Source organism: Copadichromis virginalis, linkage group LG14, assembly GCF_057382275.1.
Source record: "Copadichromis virginalis isolate Kocher_CV1m ecotype Utaka linkage group LG14, C_Virginalis_male_GT1.1, whole genome shotgun sequence".
Classification (NCBI taxonomy): domain Eukaryota; kingdom Metazoa; phylum Chordata; class Actinopteri; order Cichliformes; family Cichlidae; genus Copadichromis; species Copadichromis virginalis.
Genome location: NC_140631.1, coordinates 30,617,248 through 30,644,344, shown reverse-complemented (window position 1 = coordinate 30,644,344; position 27,097 = coordinate 30,617,248). Strand labels below are relative to the sequence as shown.

Below are 27,097 nucleotides of genomic sequence, written 5' to 3'. Positions count from 1 at the left end.
ACTTGATGATTTTGGATTTAGCTAATGTTTGGAATATCACCCACAGTGCACGTTAAGAGAGCCCGTGTAGGCAGGAGGTGAGCCGCAAACTTGACACAGAAGAAGAAGTGGGGGCATGTCTCTATCTGATGTAATTGATTGCTACTGAACAACCTCTAAAGGTTGCTCTCAATGTCAGGGTCTTTTGTAGAGACTTACCTTGTTTACACTTGGTAGAATGGAGAGTTTGGGTTGGTAAATATTTATTGCTTGGACAAACACGCTTTCTCTGCCATGGCTGGGACTGATAAAAAGGGCTGTTGAGATTTTAATCAAGATGGCTGTTTTGGCAATTAAATTTGACAGAGGAGAATCAGAGCTATTCCTATGTTGTCATTACTCCTGAAAAACTGTTCCTCTTTTCCGTCATCTCCTAAAGCTTCAATTAAAAATGATAGCTCCATGTGCACATTTAGTGAACTGGGGAGAGACAGAAAGCTGCCTTGAATAATTTTAACCTATTTACATTTCTGCAGTGGCTTCAATGAGATTTGACATTTTCTTTGTGTATTTGGGAAAGTGTTTACACCAAACTTAGATGGTACATGCTGGGTTTATACCCAGTCAGTGCTTTAAACGTGTTAATAACAGATCATCTGTCTGCCAGATATTACCATTGGTTTTTATGGTGGGTGATGTGAGTTAGTTGTTGTCAATTAAAAAAAAACAACAACAACAACAACAACACATTTTACTCACTTGAATACAAGTTGATGGATCAAAAATATCTAGTGGAATATTTTTGGCATGCAGTACTATGAACTCAAGTTGGGACGCTTGTAAAATCTAAAGAAAATCAGAATGAAATAAGTTTTTTTGGCAATTACCCACAGAAAACATATGAAATGTTTAAGCTGAGAAATTGAGCAATTTCTCATTCTGAATTTAATAGCAGCAACACATCTTTGTGTTTAATGGGCTGTGTTTATGATTGTGTAGCATCCCCTCTTCTTCTAATAACAGTATGTAAACATCTGGGAACTAAGGAGAGCAGCTGCTGGACTTTTGGAAGAGGAATGTTGTCTCATTTTTGTCTGATAAAGGATTCGAGCTGCTCAACAGCCCTGGGTCTTCTTTACTGTAATTTTCACTTCCTGGTGGTCCAAATGTGTACAGGCAGGCCAGGTCAGCAGTTCAGGGAGTCTTCTGTTGTGAAACCATGCTGTTTCAATAGCTGCATTATGTTCTTTAAGATAAGATAAGATAAGATAAGATAAGATAACCTTTATTAGTCCCACACGTGGGAAATTTGTTTTAGCATTGACTTACTGAAATATGCAAGACATTGTATATGTTGCCCTATAACCTGTATATACCTTCTAGCATTAACCTCCTAGGACCTGGCGTCCACATATGTGGACATCACATTTTGGGTTATTTAGACTAAAATACTCAATTTTGCTCTACTGATATCCACTTACAAGGACATTATACTGCTAGTGTTCTATCAAAATTTTAAACGAATATCCTCATATGTGGCTCTCATTTTTCTTAAAAACAAAAATCAGGTAAAAAAAAAAAAAATCTGGTTATTCTTTGTTTCTACATTCATCAGGTCCCAATCAGCCCAAATATCAAAGAGAAATTAAAAATGCATGCCGTGGAAGAGTTCGGGTCTTAGGAGGTTATTGGTGTCTTTCCAGATGTGAAGCTGCCAGTTCTATAAGCAGTAGTGCATCCTCATACCATCAGAAACCTGGGCTTTTGAGCTAAATGCTGATGACAAGACAGATTGTCCCTCTTCTCTTTTCTGTGTAATCTGGAGGATGCAGATTACCCATGTTCATAGTTTTCCAATTGCCTCATATTTCAAATGAACAGTGGCCCAAAGACAATGGTGGCATTTCTGTTTCATGTTCACATATAGCTTCTTCTTTGTGTGAAAGAGCTTCAGCTTGCACTTCTGGAAGTGTTCCTGAGCCCATACAGTGATTTTAATGCAGGAGCTCTTGAGGGCCTGAAGATCACAGGCCTCTGACATTGAGTTTTGGCCTTGTCCCTTTCACACAGAGATTTCTCCAGATAATCGCAATTGTTTGATGATGTTACGTACCATACAGAGGTACGAGAGATATTCCCAGCCTTTGCAATTTTACGTTGAGAAACATGATTCTATAATTTGTAGATGCAGTCTTTTTGCAAATTTGGGTATCTTGTGCATCTTCTGAGAAACTCTTCCTCTCTAAGATGCTATTTTAAACCCAGTGGTGTTACTGACTTGTTGCCAATTAACCTAATTCTTTGCTAAATGATTTTTCATTTTTCAGTCTTTTCTGTTTAATACCAATTACGTTTCCAGCCTTGTGTTGCCATCAAATTCCAAATGAGCTAATATCTTTATGAATTCATAAAATGTCTTTTATTAAAAATTTGGAGAGAGGAAGCTAAAGCCATCTATCTGTAAAAACTTGATCCTGCTTTGACCTTTTAGCATAAAGGTAGTAAAAGGTTTTGGTATTGCTAATAAGAGGTTTAAGGTTGGTTCACAGCTTTGAGACAGTGCAGAAGAATCAGTGCAGATGTTGTTAATTAATGAAATGATTAGTTAGATGATTAATTTAATTCATTAAATAACTGTTTAACTGAAAAGGCGGGTGTAATTAATGAGCTGGGACAGATTGTTTCTGTGCCCGCAATATAATCTTTAATCGCTTGGTCAGTGTGGAGGCTGTATTGGATTAAAATACCTTACGGTATTTCTTTATCATTCTATTAAAGTTATTACCTTTACTGAACCTCTCGATTTTTCTATGGGTGACATCTTAATAATAAAATTTGCAGCGATAATGCAGTGTGTTACTTAGTGCATGGCACAAAAGAAGGTCGCAAAACCTCCAGAAACGACATGTTCAGCATTCAGCAGTCGGCATTCATTGAATCCATTCATCCTATTTAATAGCTGTAATGACAATCCAAGGTTAATTATTATATAGACTTGAGAAAAGTATTAATTATCTATGTAAAGCTGGAAATCTTCTTTAGAGTAGGAGGCAAGTAGAGCGATATTTCTTCTCGAAAATTCTACCTGGGTAAGAGGCTCTGTAGGCAGAAAATTATTTGTTCCACCAAGACAGAAATATCAAGTCATTTGTATTAAGTCTGGGATGGAATTAAAGATTGAACTATAAATTGAACCTTTTTACAATTCTGACACTATTACAACTGCTGCCATATGGCCCCCAATGTTATTTGTGCCTGCACATTAAGGTGTGACCGTTTATTTCTCTCCGCAGGCTGCTTTGAACTGAACCCTGTGAGGAGCATCCAAAACAGCCCAGTATTCTGGTGAGTTCCCAAATTGAAATTAAAACCCTCTTTACATTTGCATAACACTCTACAAAACATCCAGACTGTTAATGTGAGAGGAAAGTGATGGCGGCAGTCGGACAGAAAGGAAGAGGCTTTGATAACGATATGCTAAAGGAAGATTGTCACCCTTTGACTCGATCGATCGCTCAGGGTCAATATGTTTGACTCATCATGTGAGCATATTCCCTTCACAAAGGCGAAGCTTGCAGTTTTACTCTTTCATTTCCTTTTTTCTCCCACACACTAGCTCGAATTGAGAAACAGAGCAATTCAAAAGCACAGCGTCTCATACTTTTCCTTCGCTTTGTCACATACAGCTTTAACCACATGTTCACATACAGAAAGGAGAGAGCGGCAGAGAGAGAACGAGAGAGAGATCCTCAGCTGAGTGACTCTGTTAACTATCCTCTCACATAGGCAGGGTTGGGCTGGCGCCACGGCTGTTTGCCTCATAGCCTGCGCAATGGGAGTCGGCTCCACTATCAGAGCTGCTGCTTCACCACCCTGCAGCAAACCCAGCATCCTCCGCTCCTGCAGATTTAATTTCTTATCTCAATAGAGAAAACAGCCTCTCTGATGAACGGCAGAAAACACCCTGGGCTGCTGCGAATACGGATTGAGAATACATACAATAGATGGTTTGATAAACTTATGAATGTGTGCAACATTGATTCCTCAGGAATTGGCGGTTTGTCATATATATTCAAAGGAATTTTCTTTATACAGTAAATAATGACTAAGTGAAGGAAGGTTGTCTTCACCATTATGTAATGAGTCAATTATTTATGAGCCTCCAATGAAGCATATATCACACCTTAAGCAGGATCCTTGGTAGATGAACACCTACAATGTGCCGCTGTTATTCTAAGTTGCCCTCGTTTCTGTTTGCAGATAGATAGAAGCTGCTTTTCAGCTGCTGTACTCTCACATGACATAAACTCGGCATGAACTCGTGCCTCATGTGTGCTTCCTCTTGTCAAAAGTCTTACGAGAGCACATTATCACCGCTCAGAAAATAGAGCAGCTGGATGTTTCTAATGACAAGTTTTTCCTAAATGCCTTTGTGCAAAAAACCCCCAAAAAACAAAGGATATGCAAGCTTCTTACTGCGACGTCGCTTTAGATTTTTTTCTTCTATTGTTTTCGCGTTTGCTTTAATTGCGACTAGTGTAAAAATGTATTTCTTGCTCCAGGAAGAATGGACATGCTGTGACTTTTCAAGCTCTTTATTTACAGCTTCATCAATGTCATGAAAGCCACTACAGTGGTAGTTGTGTGTCAACATTCCCATAACAAACAAAAGTTATTATTTGAGAACAAAGAAGTAATATGACTGGATACACCCTTGCTAAATTAGTTTTCCTGTGTTTACAGTAATCACCTGGTAGGTCTGTACTTAAGGAGAGTGGTGCTGTCTTATCTGTGGTCTAAAGCTTCTAGAGTAATTTATTACAGTCATCAAATTTTCATGATCTTCTCAGCTTGTAGGAGGTTTTAACCAGTGGTGGAGAGAGTTTTCAGATCCTTTCAGTAAGTTGAAATTTGAAGGGGCAAAAACAAAAAAAGAAAACACACGTCAGAATTTAAATATATCTCTCGTCTAAGCCCCCCTCCAGATGAGCACGCACACATACGCGCCAAAAACAAGTCACTGCTGACTTTTAGCTTCACTCAAATTGAACCTCACTCTCCTAGGTGAAAGTCATCTGTTCACCCCGTTGCACCCACACATCTTATTTCCCTGAATGTTGTTCTTCATTCCACTTTGTGTTACTCACCCAGGTTGGTCTGAAAAGATCTATGTTTGGGCAAAAGCTGCTGTATCAGGCTTTAACCTGTAAAGAAAGAGGAGGTGCAGAGTTTTTTGTTTCTTTGCAGTCCTATTGAGTCATAAGATGCGAAAAGGTTATTATTATAAAAGACGGTTTCTGCCCCAGCTTTTAGCTGTTTTCACACATAAATGTCACATGTAACTGTCTGAATGATCAGGGACGCACTGTCCAGTGTTGCTCTTTCACACGTAGCATGTGTGTTTGACACTACTGGAGATACTCTTTGGTTTAGGCAGGGGCTTGGGGAGGGGGGACACCAGGATAGAGCGTGCAGGTGACATGATAGAAATGTCATCAGAATGCACACTCACCTTTGTGAAATCTCTGGGCAATTACTCGCTCTGTTCACACTTGGGCTCAATCTGACATCACTTGGACCTTACACAGATTGATTCTGACATTATTTGTTCTCACATGCTGCTTTTCTGGGTGATGTCTAGTGAAGTTCAAGACTTCAGCGCACGTGTGAAAACAGCTTTAGTTTTCAGACCCTTTTTAACAAGATAATGTCCCTTGATCATGTATTTCAAGTTTCAGCTCTGGTTGTCATACAGAATATTATTAAATCTAAACAGTGTCAAGATCTAAGAGACGTTTCAGTGTCTGTAGCTTTAAATCCAGCAGACCCGCCACACACAGGTCTGCCAGTCACACAGTGGATAAGCCAATGGTAGAAGCAGCACATTCACCTGATATGGCAGCTGTTTGAGACATTTTGTTGTTTCACAACATGTGCAGGGTAACTTTGCCAAAAAACGTCTTTGGAAATGGCTTGTAAGTGACTGTTGGTTAACATGTAGTACACACATGCAGTACATTAGTCATGTTTTGCTTTTCACTAATTCCGTTGTCTGGCCACAGGAAGGAAAAACAAGGAAGGCTTCATTAGGAATTTGTCTGTGTTTAAATAAGTTATGTGTAAGCACAGAGAGTCAGAGAGAAACAAATAAAAAACTCTATGATAAAAACACAATTTTTGGTTTCCAGGTTTCCAGCATTTCTATCTGTGCCTCAGCATTACAATTTCGAAATATCTCTTGGCTGTGAGATAAGGATTTTGCCACTGTGGTGCAGACCACATTGCCATAAAAATAAAAGTAATCCACTTGTATTTAGTTCCCCAGATGCTGGGAGTACATGAAGACTCTTGTGTTCACTCTTACAGACAACAACAGATTTGGTGTTCTTTGCTCCTGATTGAGATATTTTAGCTTGAAAAAGTGACTCTGGTGAGGAAATAGCAGTGGCTGCTCAGTCAAAAAACAGAGGGTCTGTGCCTACTCAGGCAGATCTCTTCTAGTGGGGGTTATGCTTATGTGGTTTTGACGTCACAGCCTACTGCAAACTTCACTGGTTGGTTTACAGGCAGACTTTCTGGTCTGTTGGGAAAGAATGGGAGGATGGACTTTCATGATATTTAGTGTCTTTCTACATATACAGAGCACATCATCATTATTATTATTATTATTATTAGAGCAGGGCGATATGATATAAAAATATAAAAATATTTATCACGATATACATTTGAAAATTTGCGATAACGATATAACTGACGATATAATTGACACTAGACAAAACACTTTACAACTCCACAACTTTATTAGTGCAAAAAAACCCCCATCAATGTATTTTCACTTAAACAAGCAGCTGTTTTTTATGTGCATTAAAGTTATATAAAAATTTAACAGTGCAAATGCAAACTCCTTGTTGACAGTTTAATCAAAAGGCATTTCCAGTGGAAATTGGCCGACATAGTCTGACCATAACCATGTATAATATCCACAAAACTTAAAAAGAGGTTATAAACACACAATACGGTAATATTATGTTGAAGCACAGTACGTATCACTCTGCCAGGCTCCTGCCTACGACAGCCGTAATGCTCCGACAATCCATCAAGTGGTGCGGCTTCATAGCTTAGCAAAGTCGTACTAAAACATTTGACAGATTTTCGAGCGCCATGTACGACATAAAATTGTTTCGAGGTCAGTAAACCCAACCAGAATTCAAACACAAGGCACACGGGATTATAAGGAGCACTGTCGATTGTCAGAAAAATCAAAGGTGATTTTAAGTGTGCCGTATTTTCCAAAAACCATGGCAATAACGACGGCCCGCTAGCATGCGCTACCAAAAATAGTGCTTTGTTGTGTATGTGACGGACGAAAGCTAAACTAGTTCCACACCACTGAAGTTGCAGCATTTTTACAAACCAATTCTAGTTCATCTGTTTCATTCAACAATCTACTTTCGCCCTTCTCATTCTCCGTCGCCGCCATGCTTTTTCCGCCATGTGCGTATGAAAACAAAGGCCCAGTGCATGCGCATTTTACCCATATTCTATCGCGATTTTTCATTTTCTTATCGTTGCCCGACATTGTACCGGTATTACTGTGAATGGTATGATATGGCCCAGCCCTAATTATTATGTATTAAGTGATTTAGAAATCTTATTTCTTAATCACTTACTACGTTTAAAACTTTCAAACAAAAGGGAAACAAATCTAAAAGCTTCACATATACTGTAATGCAACAGTGCAAAAAAAAAGAAGAAGAAATGTCCAAAGATTAACAACAACACTGCAAATGCACCATATCATGATATGTCAGTGAACATGGCCACATAACAGTGCAAATATTGAATCTGATCATGTTTCTGATTGCTGGGGTTTATATAATGTGGCACTTTGAGAGGACATTGATTTTTTTTCTTCCTCTGAACTGGCAGTTCTGCAGGATACATTCTGCACAAAGGGAGTGTCTCGTTGGAGCGCTGCACAGGAAAGCAGCTATCAGTTTATTTGGCACTTGGATAGAAATAGAAAGTCTTTTAAAGGCAAAACACTTGCATTGGGAATTGAATTCACTTAGAAATACATAAAACGAGATGTAGAGCTTCTTATGGACTTTCTAAAACGAGCAGAATATCTGCGATTCTCTGTTGAGTTGATTGAGTTCTTCGAATTAGTTTAGCAAAGAGAAGATTTGTCTGTGAAGGTTCTCAGTCATCAGTCAAAGAGAAGATTTAACTCAGTGGTGTAAATTAAAAACAACGTGGACGACACGGTCTCGGATTATGATTTATTTTCTCAGGGAGGTGATTTTGGTCTCCTTTGGTAGCGAGCTGAGTGCAGGAAATGAGTTTGACACCTTTGACATGTTATTACATGTGCAATCCAGGTTACAGTACTTTGGTTCATTTTCCCTCTAAAAGCTGTTATACAGGAAGACTGAAAAGAACAGAGCTCAGCACAGAGTAAGGCCAGTTCATTACTGTAGATAGTGGGCTTCATGTATTTGGTGAGATAGATAGATAGATAGATAGATAGATAGATAGATAGATAGATAGATAGATAGATGTGGCGATTGAATTGAGAACCGAATCATTTTTGAAATTGAGATTCCTGAACCATTTTTCCTTTGTGGCAGGGCACATTATCCTGCTGAAAGAGGCCACAGCCATCAGCTAATATTGTTTTCATGAAAGGGTGTTGCTGTTGTTCTGCGACAGTGCTTAGGTAGGTGGTACATGTTAACATAACATCCACATGGATGGCAGGACCCAAGGTTTCCATAGCTAATTATTGCTCAAACATCACACTGCCTCCATCAGCTTGCCATCTTCACATAGTACATCTGGGTGCCATGTGCTCCCAATGTGAGAGTTGCACTCGTCCCCAGCCATCCAAGTAATTCATTACTCCAGGCCAACCTCTTCCATTGCTTTGTGGTCCAGTTCTGATGCTCCCTTGCCGTTTATTGCCGGTTTTTGCAGTGGACAGGGTCAAGATGGCTGCTGTGACTATGCAGCCCCATACACTAAAAACTGCAATGCACTGTCTATTCTAACTAGGGCTGCCACGATTAGTCGACTAGTCACGATTACGTCGACTATCAAAATCGTCGACGACTGATTTAATAGTCGACGCGTCGTTTGAAGCTTTGTAAGATCACAAAAGACGCAGGAATAAGTAGTAGGATTTAAGAGTGTAATAACGGACTGAAACAGAAGATGGCAGCACTGCATGTACGAGGATGCCAGCTGCCGTTAAACCCCGAAGAAGAAGAAGCAGCTCTGTCCCAGAATTCATAGCGCGGCCCAGCTCAGTTTCCAACAATGGCGGCAGCTACTTAGTTTTAATATTACTCTTATTATTCTTTCTGGGTCACAAAATAAACGTTTAACATATTTTCAGGCGAGAATGTAGCTGTGTAAACCTCAAATATCTGCTCAGTTTATCAGGACACCACATATTTTCAAAAGCGCTCCGACTTTTCGGAGACGTCTGTTATCCACCAGCTCGATAGCTAGCCGGGGGCAAGGCTCACTAGAGCCTGTGAGAACACCGGACTCCCGGCAAATCGTTTTCAAACCCACCGCCGTCTTTCGCTACTCAGGTTAAACATGATATATAAGTCATTTAGATAACTTAAAAATGTTATTGTTTGGCTTTTTTAGTATTTTATTTGTTCCTGAGTAAATCGGTGTGGCTGAGATTAAAGTTATAGTTTTTATACAGCTGAATAAACGTCAAGCAGACAACTGATCATCAGAAGTGTGAGATGCTCGAGAATATACTCCAGTGTCCCGTTATATTTTAGATAGCAAGGAGTTTATTAAACTTCACCGAAACAATCTGCAAATTTCATTAAAATTTAATAAACTACCATTTTGTCTTTATTTGTAGTTAGCACATTAAACACTTAAAGCTGTAAGCTAATGATAGTTATATAAGAGCAGATGCACGCTGGTGCAATAAACTGTGCGTTTTACGTCCAATGGAGGATGATCTGATTAGTCGACTAATCGCAAAATTAATTGGTGACTAGTCGACTATCAAAATAATCGTTTGTGGCAGCCCTAATTCTAACACCTTTCTATCAGAGCCAGCATTAACTTTTTCAGCAATGGAAACAATTAAAGCCTGTTGGCTCGGACAACATGGCCACCCATAACCCTAGCGTTGGTTCACCACTGTTGCTTCTTTGGACCGCTTTTGATAGATACTGACCACTGCAGACCAGGAACACCCCACAAGAGCTGCAGCTTTGGAGATACTTGTTCCCTAATCACATGTGCTATGAAGAAGGGATAATCAGTGTTATTCATTTCACCTGTCAGTGATCATAATGTTGTGTCTGATTGGTCTATATGTCATTGTTAGTGCAAATGTGTGTGATTTGTCTAGTTGTATTTTTGTTTCTTTTAGAAATTTAAAAAAGAAAATTACAAACATCAGCAGCACTCTCCTTCTTTTCTCAAATCTTTCAAGAAGCACGGTAAAGCAAGTCAAACTATGGAGGATAATGATAGTTTTGAAAGCCATTATTTCTGAAAAAGTTGAAAACCAGATGTAATGTTTTTTTGTGTTTACTTAAAGAAAAAAGAAAAGAAAAAAAACTTGTGTTTCAAGAGTGAAGTGAAGATTGCGAATCAAATCCGTCAGATTTGCCAAGTCAACAGTTAAAACAAATCAAGTTTATCTGTGCATGCTGCAATCACTGATACTGAGCTGCTTGCTGACAGTTTAAGGGCACTATTGGTGAAGAACACATTAGTTGTAAATGTAAGTTTGCAGAAAACGAAATAAGCGTGTAAATAAATAATCATTGTGCACTTTAATTAGTGCTGATACTTTGGGATGCTGGTAAAATGCTTATTTAACAGTTCTCCTTCCCTTAAGTTGACAAAAGCTTCATAAGCATTACCTCAGGTTATAAAAATTCGCAGAGTTTTCTATTAAGAATAAAATAATTTCCAAAGTGCTTTATTTAATTAATCTGCCCTAAGCAAGGTATTTATAGATGATGGACTAAAATCAACAATGTAGACGTTTTGGTATGTAGTGTGCAAAAGTCTTCATCCACTCCTCATTTCTCTCTATTTTCCTTGGAAAATGGGAAATAGGTGTAATGATTTATTCAAATTTAAAAAATAGAGAACTCTAATGTATGATCACCTTTATTCCTCAACACAGCCTGATCTCCCTTAGGCAAGTTTTCTTGTAATTTCTCTAAGAAGTCTTCAGGAATAGTTCTCCGGACTTCTTGAAGGACATTCAAAGCTGTTCTTTGGATGTTGGCTGCCTTTTTGTTCCATTCTCCATCAAGATGGTCACACACTGCTTCAATAATATTGAGATCTGGGCTCTGGGGAGGCCAATCCATTGCTGATAGCAATCCATTAAGTATTTGTCTTTCCAGGTATGATTTTACTGCACTGGCAGTGTGTTTGATTTATGGTCATATTAAAAAATAAAGCTGGTGCTCAAAAATTTTCCAGATGGTATTACATGGTGGCTCTGACTGCACTTCTCTATGCTCCTAATTCCATCAGTTTTGACAAATCCCCAAACCATGACAGAGTCTTCAGTGTATTACAGATGGTTGTACCCTGTTGCGCTTCTCTACTGACATCCTTCATATATGCTGGTGACAATTTGAGCCAAAAATTTACAAAATTGATTCATCACTCAATAAATCCTGTTACCACTGATTTTCAGTCTAGTTCTTGGCAAACCTCAACCTTTTGTCCCTGTTTCTCTTTCTTAAAAATGGCTTCTTTGCAGCCACCCCTCCACTGAAACCATTTCTGACAAGAATACAGTGAATACTAGATGAATGAAGGACCAGATATGCAGTATCTTTTAAGTCCTGAATCAGGCATTTTTTGGATTTGTTTTGTATTTTGTAAGAACATGACTTTCAGATACTATTCATCTGCTGTGGTCCATTTTTCAGTCCTGTCACTTCCTCCTTTTTCCTTCATTTCACCAGTTTCCTTAGTTTTTTTTTTTCTAAGGACACACTGCAGACCATGCCAAGATATCCCAAGTTTTCAGGTAAAGGTTTTTTTGGGAAACACCATGATGGCTTTAAAAATAAATTCAATCAGACTGTGGTTTTATTTTTCACAAAGTCTTCTAAAGAGAACATATTTAGTGACGGGCTGCTAGTAACAATCTAGTAAATTATCTAAAGACACAATTTAAAACTAGTTCTCTCCTAAGTTTTATTGTGTGGAGACACAACAATGGTTCATCCCTTGAGTTAGGTGTTTTTTTTTAAGGTTGAATGATTCATAGGCCAGTGTAAAGTGGCTTAACAAACAAAAGCCATTCCTTTGACAATAATCAGGTAGAAGAACTGGATTAAACAGAGTAAAAACCTAGCAACTTTCCAAAGAAAAACTTTTGTGTTTTTCTCATGTTAGCATACAGCAGAAAAAAAAGCTAAACCAGCTGCCATGAGTCTAGTGCTTTGCAAAATGAGAACACATTCAACATGCCAAATATCAATGCACCAAATTATAGATTTCTGCCTCATTTTGAAATTGGGCTCCCTCCTTGCAAATAGCTGTTTCGATGGCTTCTGCTGCTTTTCTCAAGTTGCTATAATTAAACAGAAGGAGGCCGCGACCCTTCTTTATTCTGTGTCAGTTTGAGAAATGGCTGTTGTAAAATGCACTGTGTCAAAGCAGCACAAGCTGAACAACAGCGAGATTTCACACGCAGTGGGATCCATTTTAAGGAGTGTGTGTATTTAAAGATTTGTAAACTAATCCTCATTTCTGCAACCACATAGATATTTGAAAATCCACCAAAAACCCAGGTTCTGGCAATTTTTCTAAACAGCATTACAACACATATTCATCTTATCACAGAAAGGTATATATATATATATATATATTGCCATCTGTGAATCAAGACCCTTGAAGGAGCAAGTATCTCATTGAACAGCTTAGATCCGTGATAGTCGTGATAGTTTCACTTATAGATAAACACATTAGAAAATGGGGTTAATAATAGTCAACGTTAAGGTCTATTTAACAGAGTTAAAGAACCTCAAGGTTCTCAAGAGTAGCACTTCATCACCAGATAATCTTTTTGAATCACAGAAGAAAGACTTTTTTTTTTTTTTTTTACCTCATCTCACCCCGTAGGTTTACACCCACAGCACAGTCCCTGATCTGACAACATCCTCAGGATAACTCTCATATATCATCATTAGAAAGCACAGACCCAGGCACTTTGTCAGAGTTTGCCGTCCGGTGAAAAGGTACAAAGAGGGCAGAAAATAGATCTCTTTGATGAACAACAGATTATGATGGAGAGGTGAGCAAACATTCCTCTCATTCCCTGCCCACATATGCGGTGTAGCAAGACTTGCTATCATACACAGAAGCAAATTGATGTCTGATCCCAAAGACAAGCCACAAATGGGATGTAATCCTCCTGGATCTTTGATTCAAGCTACAGAGAAGTCTCTCTTTTCATTTCAAATATAAAAAGACTACATAAAGTTTATAGCTGGGCTAATTTGGTGTCACTTTTTTATATTTTCAATATATTCAGTACAGGGAGTGCAGAATTATTAGGCAAATGAGTATTTTGTCCACATCATCCTCTTCATGCATGTTGTCTTACTCCAAGCTGTATAGGCTCGAAAGCCTACTACCAATTAAGCATATTAGGTGATGTGCATCTCTGTAATGAGAAGGGGTGTGGTCTAATGACATCAACACCCTATATCAGGTGTGCATAATTATTAGGCAACTTCCTTTCCTTTGGCAAAATGGGTCAAAAGAAGGACTTGACAGGCTCAGAAAAGTCAAAAATAGTGAGATATCTTGCAGAGGGATGCAGCAGTCTCAAAATTGCAAAGCTTCTGAAGCGTGATCATCGAACAATCAAGCGTTTCATTCAAAATAGTCAACAGGGTCGCAAGAAGCGTGTGGAAAAACCAAGGCGCAAAATAACTGCCCATGAACTGAGAAAAGTCAAGCGTGCAGCTGCCAAGATGCCACTTGCCACCAGTTTGGCCATATTTCAGAGCTGCAACATCACTGGAGTGCCCAAAAGCACAAGGTGTGCAATACTCAGAGACATGGCCAAGGTAAGAAAGGCTGAAAGACGACCACCACTGAACAAGACACACAAGCTGAAACGTCAAGACTGGGCCAAGAAATATCTCAAGACTGGTTTTTCTAAGGTTTTATGGACTGATGAAATGAGAGTGAGTCTTGATGGGCCAGATGGATGGGCCCGTGGCTGGATTGGTAAAGGGCAGAGAGCTCCAGTCCGACTCAGACGCCAGCAAGGTGGAGGTGGAGTACTGGTTTGGGCTGGTATCATCAAAGATGAGCTTGTGGGGCCTTTTCGGGTTGAGGATGGAGTCAAGCTCAACTCCCAGTCCTACTGCCAGTTTCTGGAAGACACCTTCTTCAAGCAGTGGTACAGGAAGAAGTCTGCATCCTTCAAGAAAAACATGATTTTCATGCAGTACAATGCTCCATCACAGGCGTCCAAGTACTCCACAGCGTGGCTGGCAAGAAGGGGTATAAAAGAAGAAAAACTAATGACATGGCCTCCTTGTTCACCTGATCTGAACCCCATTGAGAACCTGTGGTCCATCATCAAATGTGAGATTTACAAGGAGGGAAAACAGTACACCTCTCTGAACAGTGTGTGGGAGGCTGTGGTTGCTGCTGCACGCAATGTTGATGGTGAACAGATCAAAACACTGACAGAATCCATGGATGGCAGGCTTTTGAGTGTCCTTGCAGAGAAAGGTGGCTATATTGGTCGCTGATTTGTTTTTGTTTTGTTTTTGAATGTCAGAAATGTATATTTGTGAATGTGGAGATGTTATATTGGTTTCACTGGTAAAAATAAGTAATTAAAATGGGTATATATTTGTTTTTTGTTAAGTTGCCTAATAATTATGCACAGTAATAGTCACCTGCACACACAGATATCCCCCTAAAATAGCTAAAACTAAAAACAAACTAAAAACTACTTCCAACAACATTCAGCTTTGATATTAATGAGTGTTTTGGGTTCATTGAGAACATGGTTGTTGTTCAATAATAAAATTATTCCTCAAAAATACAACTTGCCTAATAATTCTGCACTCCCTGTATTTATTGCGTGACTATATCAAGTATTTATAGGCTAGCTCTATATATTTATTTTCCAAACACAAGTCACTGTCTTGCGTGCCTGTATTATCAGAGGATCAGCAGCTACTCACAGCCCGAGTCTGATTGTTTTAATGTGACAAGTGAATATCTGACTTAAAACTTCCAACAGAGTTCTGTGACTTGAGAGCTCGCCCTAGCTGATTCTCTCCCAACTGAAGTGTGTGTTTTCTCAACTTTAGTTAGCCAACCTCTCAGGGAGGTGCCTCTAAATATAGAAACCTTTCTGACAACATGTTAACTCTCATGTGTGAGAACAGGCACTGGCTTACAGATGCCTGAGCACACTGCGAAAAGAGACTGAGAATGGAATATCGGGGCCTATTGATAGTTTAGACTTGATCGTTTAAACAGTTTTCAGTGAAACATACAGTGTAGCGTGCTTTGTAGTGCAAAGGGAGCTACGACAGTAATTATCTTTTTACTCTATTGTGCAAAAAATTTGAGGCACTTGAGCTGTTTAGTCTCTTATTCATCATGAAACAGCCATCAAGGAGACTTCTCAACATCCCAGATCCATTGTGTAAAATGACAAAGACCCAAAACACAGAACCAAACAAAGTCATAAAGAGCTATCTTTAGCGACAAGAAGAACAAGGAGTCCTGTAGCAGATGGTACAGCTCCCACAGTGCCCTGATGTCAGCAACATGCAGTCTGAGATTATACAAAAGATACAAAAGACACTGAGGTAACCTAAATCCAGAGAAGATTTCTGGTAAGTTCTACTACCTGTGAAACACTTTGAACTACTAGTGATATAAGTAATCGGAAGGACACACTTAATAATGATGTAATAACTGTTTTTCTCTAGATGTCAATTAAAAAAAATTGAGATTTCTAGTTATTAAAGTTATTAGTTATTATTATTATGTCTATTTATGTAATTAATATCAATTTATAGTGGAAGTTTCCGTGGCCTAAATTGTAGGAAACTCTCTGCAAATGTAAGACTTCAGATGGCAGTAAGATATAAACATGTGGTAACAAGGCACTGACTATATCACAAATCCATCTTCATAAAACAAACAAAACAAACAAACAAAATGTTTAGTTTGCTACCAGTCATTTCAATTTTATTAGGTACATCTGTTCAAATGCTCATTAATACAAATATCCAATAACCCGGTTACATGTCAGCGTTTAAGCATGCAGAGCATGAGACAAACTGAGCATCAGAATGGAGAAGAAAGGCGATTGAAATGGCTTGGTTCATTGAGTCTTGAATTCTGCTGCAACCTTCAGGTAGTACGCCAGAATTTACTATAAGCAATACGAAAGCATGGATCCATCGTGCCTTATATTGCCAGTTCAGGTTGTTGTTGGTGGTGTAATGGTGTGGGGAATATTTTCTTCACAAAAGATACTCAGATGGCCTCTGATGAGTCCAATAGAGCGCTTATGGGATGTGGTTGAAAGGGAGATTTGCATTCTGGATGTAAAGCCAACAAATATGCATCAACTGCATGATGCTATCATGTCAATATGGACCAAATTCTCCGAGGAGTGCTTCCTTCACCTTGTTGAATCTTTGCCACACAGACTTCAGGCAGTTCTGAAGGCAAAAAGAGATCTAACCCGATACTGGCAAGGCTAATAAGGCGGTGTGTTTAAATTGTTTTAAAAGAAATCATGCAGTTAGGTCATCAAGGCTAAAAAACATAATCACTGACACACTTTATATTCAAATGATAATTGTATTCCTGGTGGCATTGGTTGTTTCTGCTGCAGGCTTTGCTAGTCTGTGCAGCTGTGTGTGACAATATGTACTCTCAGAGCAGAGAGTATTTAAAAAAAGAAAAGAAAATCCAGCTACTATTGTTTGTCTTGTGAACTTTCCATTGCCATCCTCTCTTAGCCTGCCAGTCAGAACAGAGTGGGCTCATGGAGAGGTAGGATTTAAGAGACGGGACCTTAAACATAATTTTTCAGATAGAAACTGACCTGAAGGGCTCAATAAAGAGACAGACATAATACAAATCCGGCGTTTATGAACTGTAAATCATGCAAAAATATGCCATTAGAGCCCCAGAATAAAATTGTAGACCTAGAAATACACACTACATGCCCCCTTTAAAATGTTCCCTTTAAAAATAGGCTCAAAAGAAGCAGCAGGTTGCAGCAGGAAAACTAGAGCAGATGCTGAGTAAGTATTTATTGGCCACAGAGTGTTTTACATGATTAGGAATGTGGTCACTTTAATTGGCAACTAATTAGCAAATCAATTAAAGAGATGTTTATTATTTCTGCTGACCTTTCCCATCCTTGCAAAAGTGATCTGTCAGTTGTTTTTGCAAATTATACAAAACAATCCAAACCGTTTGTCACAAAATTCAACAGTAAAGGACAAACCGGGAATACAGATTGAGGGTACCTTCTGTTGAGGGATATGCCCTATAATGGCAGAGCCTTATGCATGCGACAAGGGAGACTTGGGTTTGTTTGGAGTTGCAGAATGGAAAGGATGGGAGGAAAGCAAAGCTCGCCTTCAAACGCAGAAGGCAAATCTGCATAACAGGTCTGATCTATTTCTTTAAAATTGAAATCAATGTAACGTAAATGGATAAGTTGCTGCCAGTGACATTATCATCGCTTGCAGTCTATGCAGGCTGATGCTCTTCCTTGAAAGCAGCAAGCACAAATGCAGCAAGAAGCCAAAACAATGTCAAAGCATTGAAAGGAAGGCACAGCTGAAGCTAAAAACAACAACTAAAGAAATTATACACACACGCACGCGCGCGCACACATCCAGTGAGTCAAGACTTGACATCACAAAGCACTTAGGAATTATAGCTGTTTGTGAGTGGCACTACAGTCACAACAACAACAATAATTATAGCAGCAACACAGAAAAGCAGTTTTAGCTTGCAGGCTGTTGTTTGTATAATGCTGTTTATAAATCCTATTTCTTACTTTCAATCTGTCTCTTTACTGTCTAACAAGAATAACTCAGATAGTAACTTGAGATTGTTGCCATTAAGAGAATTTGGATTGGGGGATCAAAGCCACAGAGAAACACAATATTTTGGTAAACTCAGTACAAGATGTGGGAAAAAGAAATTATTTTGAACTTTTCTTTCATTGTGCAAATATCTCAATTGTTTGACTTTATTTTTTAGGATTTGCCAGAGAATGCAGAAGAGTTAATAAATGTGTTAAACTATGCTGGTGGAGTTGGTAAGAAATGGCAATCAGTATGATTTCTTACGAGAGCGCCATGTTTAACGGTAGAATAGTGTTAGTGAGACCTGGCATCTCTGGAGACTGACGTCTCAGGCTGCAGGAAAATGAGAGATAGATTGGATCAAAGATTAAAAGCACCCTGACATGCGGCTTTCTTGCTCTCCGACCCAAACCCTGACCGAGCTTTTTTTTGCTTAGGAAGCATGTGCAGCTGCATCGATTACAAGCGCATGTCAACAGTTTGATAGATCGAATGAAAGGAAATCAGATGCAGATGAAAATGCAGTGTACAAACCTGACAGGGCGAAACAAAGCATAACAGAAATTCATAACAGACATCGTGTTCTCTTTGTTTGAAATAAGCCGCCTCTGTTTGTGCAGCACAAGAGGAGCTATAAATTATTCAGGCGCTCCCTTGACGGCCGCCCATTTACAGCCGCTCACCTGCAACTGACTGGACGTATTCTTCCTCCGTGCTCCTCAGCGATCTGCCTGTTTTAAAATGGCAGCAAAATACATGTGACCTCTGAGTAGATCTGTTCCTTCGCTCTAATGCTTAATTTATTCATTACTCTCTGCCTGCACTGTGTACACGCTGCTAAGCCCCTAATCGTAAATATTGTAGAATATCAAAATGAATGTGAAGGGGAAGGAGCATGCAGGATTATTGCAGCTACATGTAAATAACAAGGTGAAGTATGGCTCCTTATTCGTCACAGTGTTAGCAGAAAGGAAAGGGGGTGAGAGAGGAATAACAGAATGCAGTGGTCATAGATAATAACACTATTTGCTGTATTGTAGCCCATGAAGGACATCTCCTTCCAGAAAGCTCAGCATGTCATTTTTCTTCACTACCGTTCCTTCATTCATGCTGATGTGAGGTTTGCTGTAGTGACTGCCAGGAAAAGGGAGGATGGTTGAATGCTCTCTCTGTGAAGCATTTCTTTGGGTCTTAACGCTCACATCTCCACGACTAGCTGTCTGCACTGTTTGAGGGCTCTCTCACTTTCTGCAGATGTATGTTCACAACACTGGAAAATGGCCTATCACACAATCAGTTCTGGCCCAAAAAACGGAGGCTATCCTGCAGACTTTGTGACACTTATGACATACTTTGATACTTTAGGTAAAATGTGTAATCACACTTAGGGCTGGGCCATATTATACCGTTCACGGTAATACCGGTATAATGTTAGGCAATGATAGGAAAATGAAATATCGCGATAGAATGGGAGTAAAACGCGCATGCGCAGTGCCTTTGTTTTCATACGCACATGGCCGATTGTTGAGTGAAACAGATGAACCAGAATTGGTTTGTAAAAATGGTGTAACTTCAGTGATGTGGAACTGGATTGGTGTTTGTCCGTCAGATACACAACAAAGCACATTTTTTTGCAGAACATGCAAGCGGCCGTTGTTATTGTCGTATTTGTCGGACTAAGATGCTCTTAAATCTGGGAGTAATCTGGGTCCTAAACTCAGGTCAAACAACACTGCAGCATCACTGAGAGTTAAAACCTGTCTAAATTCTCTCATCTCTAATAAAACAATCAGCATTGCTGCTTTACCAGGTGTAACTATAAAGTTTAACTTCCAGGCATCCATGAAAACAAAAGTTATTACATTTAACGGAGTTAGAAGTTAGCAGGAAGCTAGCGGAAGTTAGCTCGCTAGTCTCGCTAGTTACCTAAGCATGATATTGCATGTTCTGACTGAGAGATTTCTGAAAAAAAAATCAAACGTACAGCTCTGCTATCACTTCCAACATAAATGAAGACAGGAAACTAAACAGCAGTGACGTTTGTAGGGTTACTGAAGTTGGGCTAGCTGGTATATAATGATGTGCTAGGTGATCGCTAGCGACACAGCTATGTTAGCATAACATAAACAGTGAAGCTGGAGGACGAACACTAACACTTTTCCACTTATAAAAGTTAAGGGGAAGGTTCCTCATGGTTAGAGACAAATGCAATCGCATGGCAGGATGCTGTAAACGGACCAAACTTCAGTCAGGAGAACAACTGAGATAATCCATCCACAATACGAGGTTAGTCATTAATATACTGCAACAACATGGGAATAGAGCAGCTGCCAGATAATTCAACATTAATGAATCAATGGTACAGGAGTGGAGGAAGCAAGAAGAATGAGTTTAATAAAGTTTGATTTATCTGACTGCTTTGTTTCGCTTAATGTGCCTTATAATCCCGTGCACCTTATGGTCCGAAACATACGTACTGCACACTGCAGTTTAATGTTGCAAAGCACCTCTTTTTAACTTCAGTGGATATTATACATGGTTATGCTCAGGATATGTCAGCCCATTTGTACTGGAAATGCCTTTTGGTTAAACTTTCAGCAAGGAATTTGCATTTGCACTGTTGCATTTTTATAAAGCTTTAATGTACATAAAAACCAGCTTCTTGTTTAAGTGAAAATAAATGGAAGGTTGTCTTTTTGCGCTAGTAATGTTGTGGAGTTTGTATTTTGTCTCGCATCCATTATATCGTCAGTTATATCGTTATCGCAAATTTTCAAATATATATCGTGATAAATATTTTTGGCCATATCGCCCTGCTCTAATCACACTCCATCCCCCCCCCCCTCCAGTAGTAGTCATTTATTCTCCTTCTATACAATAATTACTCCCTGTATAGTAATTTTTAATAGTAATAGTAGAGGCTGCTATTCCCCATGCTGAATACAGATTGTCTTCACACGCACAAATGATTCACAGGAAAACAATGCATGCATGTAATCCATCCAGGCTGTCTTCTCCTGAAGAAAGACGGCATCACTCATTTCAGCAAGTGACTCAATAGACATATGTTTACGTTCAAGCTACAAATTCCTCTTGAGACTGTAGTAATTATAATGGGAGGAATGGGAGAGATTGAGGTGATGTTATAATAGAGTGACAGTTTGCATTGGGAGATGTTAATGGGTGGATGGACCTATCAGCAAAACGCACGCTTTCATACTGGAGACTGTCTTTCTGGTTCCCCAACATCTGACGTGGACCTGGTTACAGACATGGCAGCACAAGACTAGGCCCTATACAACAGCATAGAGTGAGTAGTCTCTTTCTCACCTGACAGGACCCAGGCTGAAGACTGTCCAAAGGTGCCCCCAAGGCAGTACAGCACATAGTAGCAGGATGTAAGCTGCAAGCTGGGACTGTGTACATAAAAAGGCATGGACAAGTGGCTAGAACAGTATACGCAAATATCTGTGCCTCATATGGATTAGAATTCCCAATGGGACATCTTTGAAGGCATTTCAGAATAATGGGGATAAGGTCCAATGGGACAGACGAGCAACTGCTGGCCAACCAACCAGACATAATGGTGCTTTACAAGGAGCAGAATGTGCAGCAACATTAGAAAGAAGGAGCAAGAGAAAACTGAAAAATATTAGGGACTGCATGAACAACTGGACAAGATCTGGAAGGGAAAGGCCAAAGTAGTCCCAATAGGAGTGTTGGAAGCTGTAACTCCCAGATGATTCCAGGCACAGCATCAGAAGTCTAGGCTAAATCTTGCTGAATTAAATATTCAACAAAATGGCATAACAATGGCCAGTGGAGACCAAAGTTATGGTAAATGGTAAATGGCCTGTATTTATATAGCGCTTTACTAGTCCCTAAGGACCCCAAAGCGCTTTACATATCCAGTCATCCACCCATTCACACACACATTCACACAAAGTTATAAAACCATTTAGAGTTAGATCTAAACTAAGACCAAAATTCAAAGCTGAAAATTGTTCATGTGTCACATGACAAAATCTTACAGATATTTTTGTTATTTTAAAAATTAAAAAAAATCCCTCAGTGCTCATTATAACCCCAAAAATTTCTGCGTATAAGGAGACCACAAAGTCCCACAAGTAACCGCAAGACTTTATCAAAAACCTCTATAGGGCCACTATATAGAAATAACTCAGTTTATCACCTTATCAACTCATAGTTTCACCTGGGAAATATAATACAATGAAACCTTTGATGTCACAACCAATTATTCCACTAGCTGGAATAATTGGTTGTGCAGGCTGTAGACTACATGGTCCTTCATATAGTCCTGCCGTCTATGAAGCAAGTGATTTAGTAGTTTGACATTCGGAGAGGAAAATAAAACTTGATTAGATGAATTTTTTCTATGTTGCTGTATGCATCTGATGTTATTAGAGACTAGCTGTGTAACAGTTCTCCAAAATGACAGTCGAGTACACGGTGTATTACATTTAAAGATACTATGTAATTCATCTTTAGCATTGATGAATACAAAAATAATGTGACAACAAGATCATTGGATCATGACTAAAAATAATATGTATTTCCTGTTTACATGCCTCTTAAACAGTCTTTAAGCATTACATCTTTGACAGCTCCACGTGGGTATCGCAGAACTGGAACAATGAAAGTGCAGCATGGTGCAATTTTAGTCTCAGTGTCTGGATTTTTATATCCCTTTCTGAGACACGTGATTCCATAGTAAATTATAAAATACATAGGAAGAGATGGAAAAGATAAATAACATGCACGCACGTGATAAACAAGCTGTTTGCACGAGGTAACAACTTGTGTGAAAGAAAAAAAAACCTGTTACGTTACCTTATGCCAGGGTTTTAGGGGCTCCATATTTCCTTAATCGGTCAGTTTTCTGCCTTATCAGTTTTGCTGTTTTATTAATGTGCATTTGCATCTCAATACATAGCGCAAGCAAAATCAACCATGAAAGAAATCCGTGGGATTACAGCTTTAGTTCAAACTTAAATTAAATCATAAACCAAATCGTCTATGGATTACAAAGCTTAAAATTGCTGTGTGTATGGTCTAAAGGCAATAAATCTCTGAAGTGCCATGCATACTGGGTGATAAATTTGATTTTAAATACAAAATAGTCCTCATTTGAATTCATGAATTTTTACCAGAATTACAACATAATAGCAGCTCGGAGTCTGAAAAATTGCATCTGTAATGAAACAAACACTATGGCCCTTCTGCTTCAGACATAATATGCCGCAGTATTTGTCATTTAGTTGCTCGCATCTACACTAGAGAATTACAAGTGTATATACCGCTGAAAAGGCAGGCTGCGTTCTGGCCAGCAGTTTTTTTTAAATGTTGGTTGTCGATTTAATAGTTCACTGAGCGCATGCAGTCATCTGGGGACTTAAAGACACAGACTGAGGTGAAGTCCACTCTCTTTAAACGGAGATGTTCGCCCAAATAAATTGATCAATAATCCTTTAACCACTTTTCCCACTTTGATTCTGGCTGGCTGCAATTTTCTTTCTCTTGAATCCAAAATGAGAAATGGTCGCCCTGAATTTCTTCAAGATCCACCATCTCCACCACCACCGCAAGAGAATTGGTTTCATATTAATACCCAAAGGTGTTTTGGAAATACGATGAAATTGAAATGACCCCAATAAGCATTGTCGGTGCTAACCAAATATTTGTCCACAAAACTTGTCTCTATGTAATGATTGTAGTTTCCTAGTCACTGTCGTTGATCATTAGTCACGCGCTGCTGCCCATGCTTATTGTGAAGCTGCTTACAGAGCAGAACCAGGTTTCAGCATCAGGGTGGAGCTCAGATTATATTCTTAGTCTCTGCTTGTTGCTCCATGCCTTCTCCTTTTGGCAAATAAATTGAAGTGAGCTGACCTTTCGTCAGAGATGCACAGCAAACTTGAGTGTTAAAGCTTCACCAGTATCAGAAATGTTAACTTCAATTAGCCCTGAAAACCCTGAAAACTATTATAGCAGGTGACCTGCAGGTACAAGATGCTTCACTGCACCATGCACATATTTTACTCGTGATGATGACGATTACTTTCTGACTTTGTCCCAGTGGAGGGGGATGATTGCTAGCCTTTGCCATTCTCATCTATGTGTAGACCTCTCTGTCAGCCTAGTATTATATAGTTGCGTCTGCGAGTAGTAAGATATGAAAAAAAAGTGTAATTAAAGTGGATTTACTATACCTTTTAGATTTTCTGTCATTTCTATGCACTTAGACATTCATTTAAACATGGCCAGTGATTCAATTAATGAGGTCAGTGTATATGCACATAATTCCAGTGAGGCAAGAGCCGCTCACCTTTTATTTAAAGTTTATGTTTGTGAAGGGCACCCAGTCTGAAGAAAGTTGGGTTGAAGGAAGGTGGCCTTAAAGTGAAAGGAGGTAAAACAACTTGTTCAAATCTAAAGAAGCATCCTGACCCAGTATGAGCTATATAAGGAAGTGTGAATCATGAAATGATCGTCTGCAAGAGTAGAATAATGAAAAAGGGTCTGAAAATGAGGGGAAAAAGGTCCACTTTAATATACTTATGCTCTCATAAGGCATCAGATATTCATAAATGCCAGATTTAGAGTCCTGTGTATATATTTCTAATTATAAAGTTTCAAAATAAGAGGATGTTCAATTTATAAGTGTCTACATAATTACAAAGGTGTTTGTTATATGAATAGAAAATGTATTCTCTATTCCGCCTTCTGTTTTTACTTTTTCATTTCTTCCATTTCCAAGTACAAGTCTTGAGCTACACCTCTACATTTTACTTGCAGGGAGCCAGACTTTCTTATATTTTTAGAGGAATTGGGTTTTTGGTTTGGTTTATTTGTTTGTTTCTTAAACCACTTAACACTGACATGTGAATCATTAAATCCACTAACACCAAGTGCACCAACAAGGTGATGCTTATGGCGCTATATGAAAACTTGGCCTATTTTGGCATGTTGTGCAGTGTGTCCTTAAAAGATAAAATATATAGGAAATCACACAAGTAGAGGACAGTATCTGAACAGTATCTGAAAGTCATGTCCTTAAGAAATGGGAAATAAAAAAGCAAGCAAACACCTGACACAGAAGTAAGAGATAGCTCTTGTCCTTCAGTTGATTCATGTAGTTCAAGGAAAGCAGGAAGAAAAGGCTGAAGATCAGTGGCAACAGCTCTTAACGAATGATGAATCGAAATTTTTACATTTTTGGTTCAAATCATTGACATCTTGCCTGGAGAAGGTCTGGAGAGAGTTTCTACAGACAGTGTGGATGCTGTGTCGTGGTTTGGGTCTAGTTTTCTTCAGATGGGCAATGGCTTCATTTTCCCAAACACACTGCCAGTGGAGTAAAAGCATACTTGGATAGAAAAACACACAATGGAACACTATCAGTCATGGATTGACTATCCCAGAGCCCGGACCTCAACATTATTAAAGCAGTGTGGGATAATCTTGACAGAGAATAGAACAAAAAGCAGCAAAAGTCCAAACAAGAGCTTTGAAATCCTGGAGAACTATTCCTGAAGACTGCTTAAAGAAATTACAAGAACGCTTGCCTTTGTCAGTCTGTGTCCAAAATTGTCCAAATATTGACTTTCAAGCTCATTAAAGTTGTGCAAACTCTGTTTTTGCTTTACTATATGTCCATGTATGTCTGGACCATCTCTCACTGGATGCATTTCCCATTTTCTTAGCAAAATCTATAAAAATGAGGAATAGCTAAAGATTTTTGCACACCGCTGAAGAAACAGGGGGATGTCCAATTTTCCATCTTTGCACCACAGTATATGAAGGTTTGAGCATGTGATGTGCATGTAATGTGAGCAGGTGATATAATTCAAGAAAAAAGTTTAACATATAAATAAATGAGTCCACTTACAAAAAAGAACAGAATAGTTTGGCTAAGCAGTAGAAAAAAATCTCCTTTATTTTAGCATTTCAGATTTGACAATTACACCAAATAAACAAAAAGATATCTGCACAGGCTATGTGAAATCATGCTTTGCATTTCTTCACTATAGTGAATGGGGGAAAAGCAGTAATGAACACAACAAATAGTTGTTTACAGTGTCATTGTTTGCACGTCAGTGCTTTGGATCACAACCCTAACACCGTATAATTAATACTAAAAATCATAATGGGAATTAAGTTAAGTCAATTAAGTAGTCAGAGACCGTAAAACTTAATATGCAAAAGTAAAAAAGGCAGAAATAATTTCAAATGAGGTCAAAGCAAGTCAAGATAAGTGAGAAGTATTTACAGATAACCAGGATGGAAAAAAAATGTGTTGCAGAGGTTAATTTCTCCCACATAAAGTCTCATACAAAGTTTCATTGTCAGACAATAGAGCAAAAAGTCACAAATTAGTTGAAAAACTGAAGAAGTTCTACTATAAAAACACCAAATTATTTCTAATAAGATTCTGGCTTTTAGCATGACTGCAGATTTCATGCTGGAGATAAAAGTCAAATAAGTGGAAATGAGATGGAATTAAAGCCAGGATCATTTTTATAGGGTTGGAGAAGGCGACAGTTTATTAAGAATGTTATATCGGAGGAAGCAAGACAGGAAAGTTTTTCTCTTTGACATCAAAATGTAAAAAAGATTTAGGTAAGAAAAAACAACTAGATTCTGATGGACACACCTGAACTTCCAAGTCACAGGTTTTGAGGGCTTTTTGGTTGTTTTTGCTTAAGTTGAATGAGAAAGCTAAGTGGGTGGAATTAAGCAATCTCATATTCATTATTATCACTGACTCGCTGAAAGTTTGCTCACTGCAAGCCAATCATGTAAATGAATCTGCAGATATGATTTGACAGAGAATTTAGCCCAGACTGGATATGGACATTTGTAGTGGATGTTTCACCTGGGGAGATGGATATCCCGTTTGCAGATGATGTGCAAATATTATATATTGTGCAGTATTATCACCGTGCAGTGTTCCTTGCAGTATAGTACCAAGTACA

At 38.8% G+C, this 27,097-nt stretch overlaps 1 protein-coding gene across 1 annotated transcript in view; it reads left to right on the top strand.

Annotated features, from left to right (window-relative positions):
• lrfn1 (leucine rich repeat and fibronectin type III domain containing 1) overlaps positions 1–27,097 on the top strand; it is a 141,424-nt gene that overhangs the window by 61,807 nt on the left and 52,520 nt on the right. Inside the window, exon 2 of the mRNA XM_085430402.1 lies at positions 3,273–3,324. The gene's annotated coding sequence lies outside the window, so the exon portion shown is untranslated. The remainder of the gene's footprint in view (positions 1–3,272; positions 3,325–27,097) is intronic.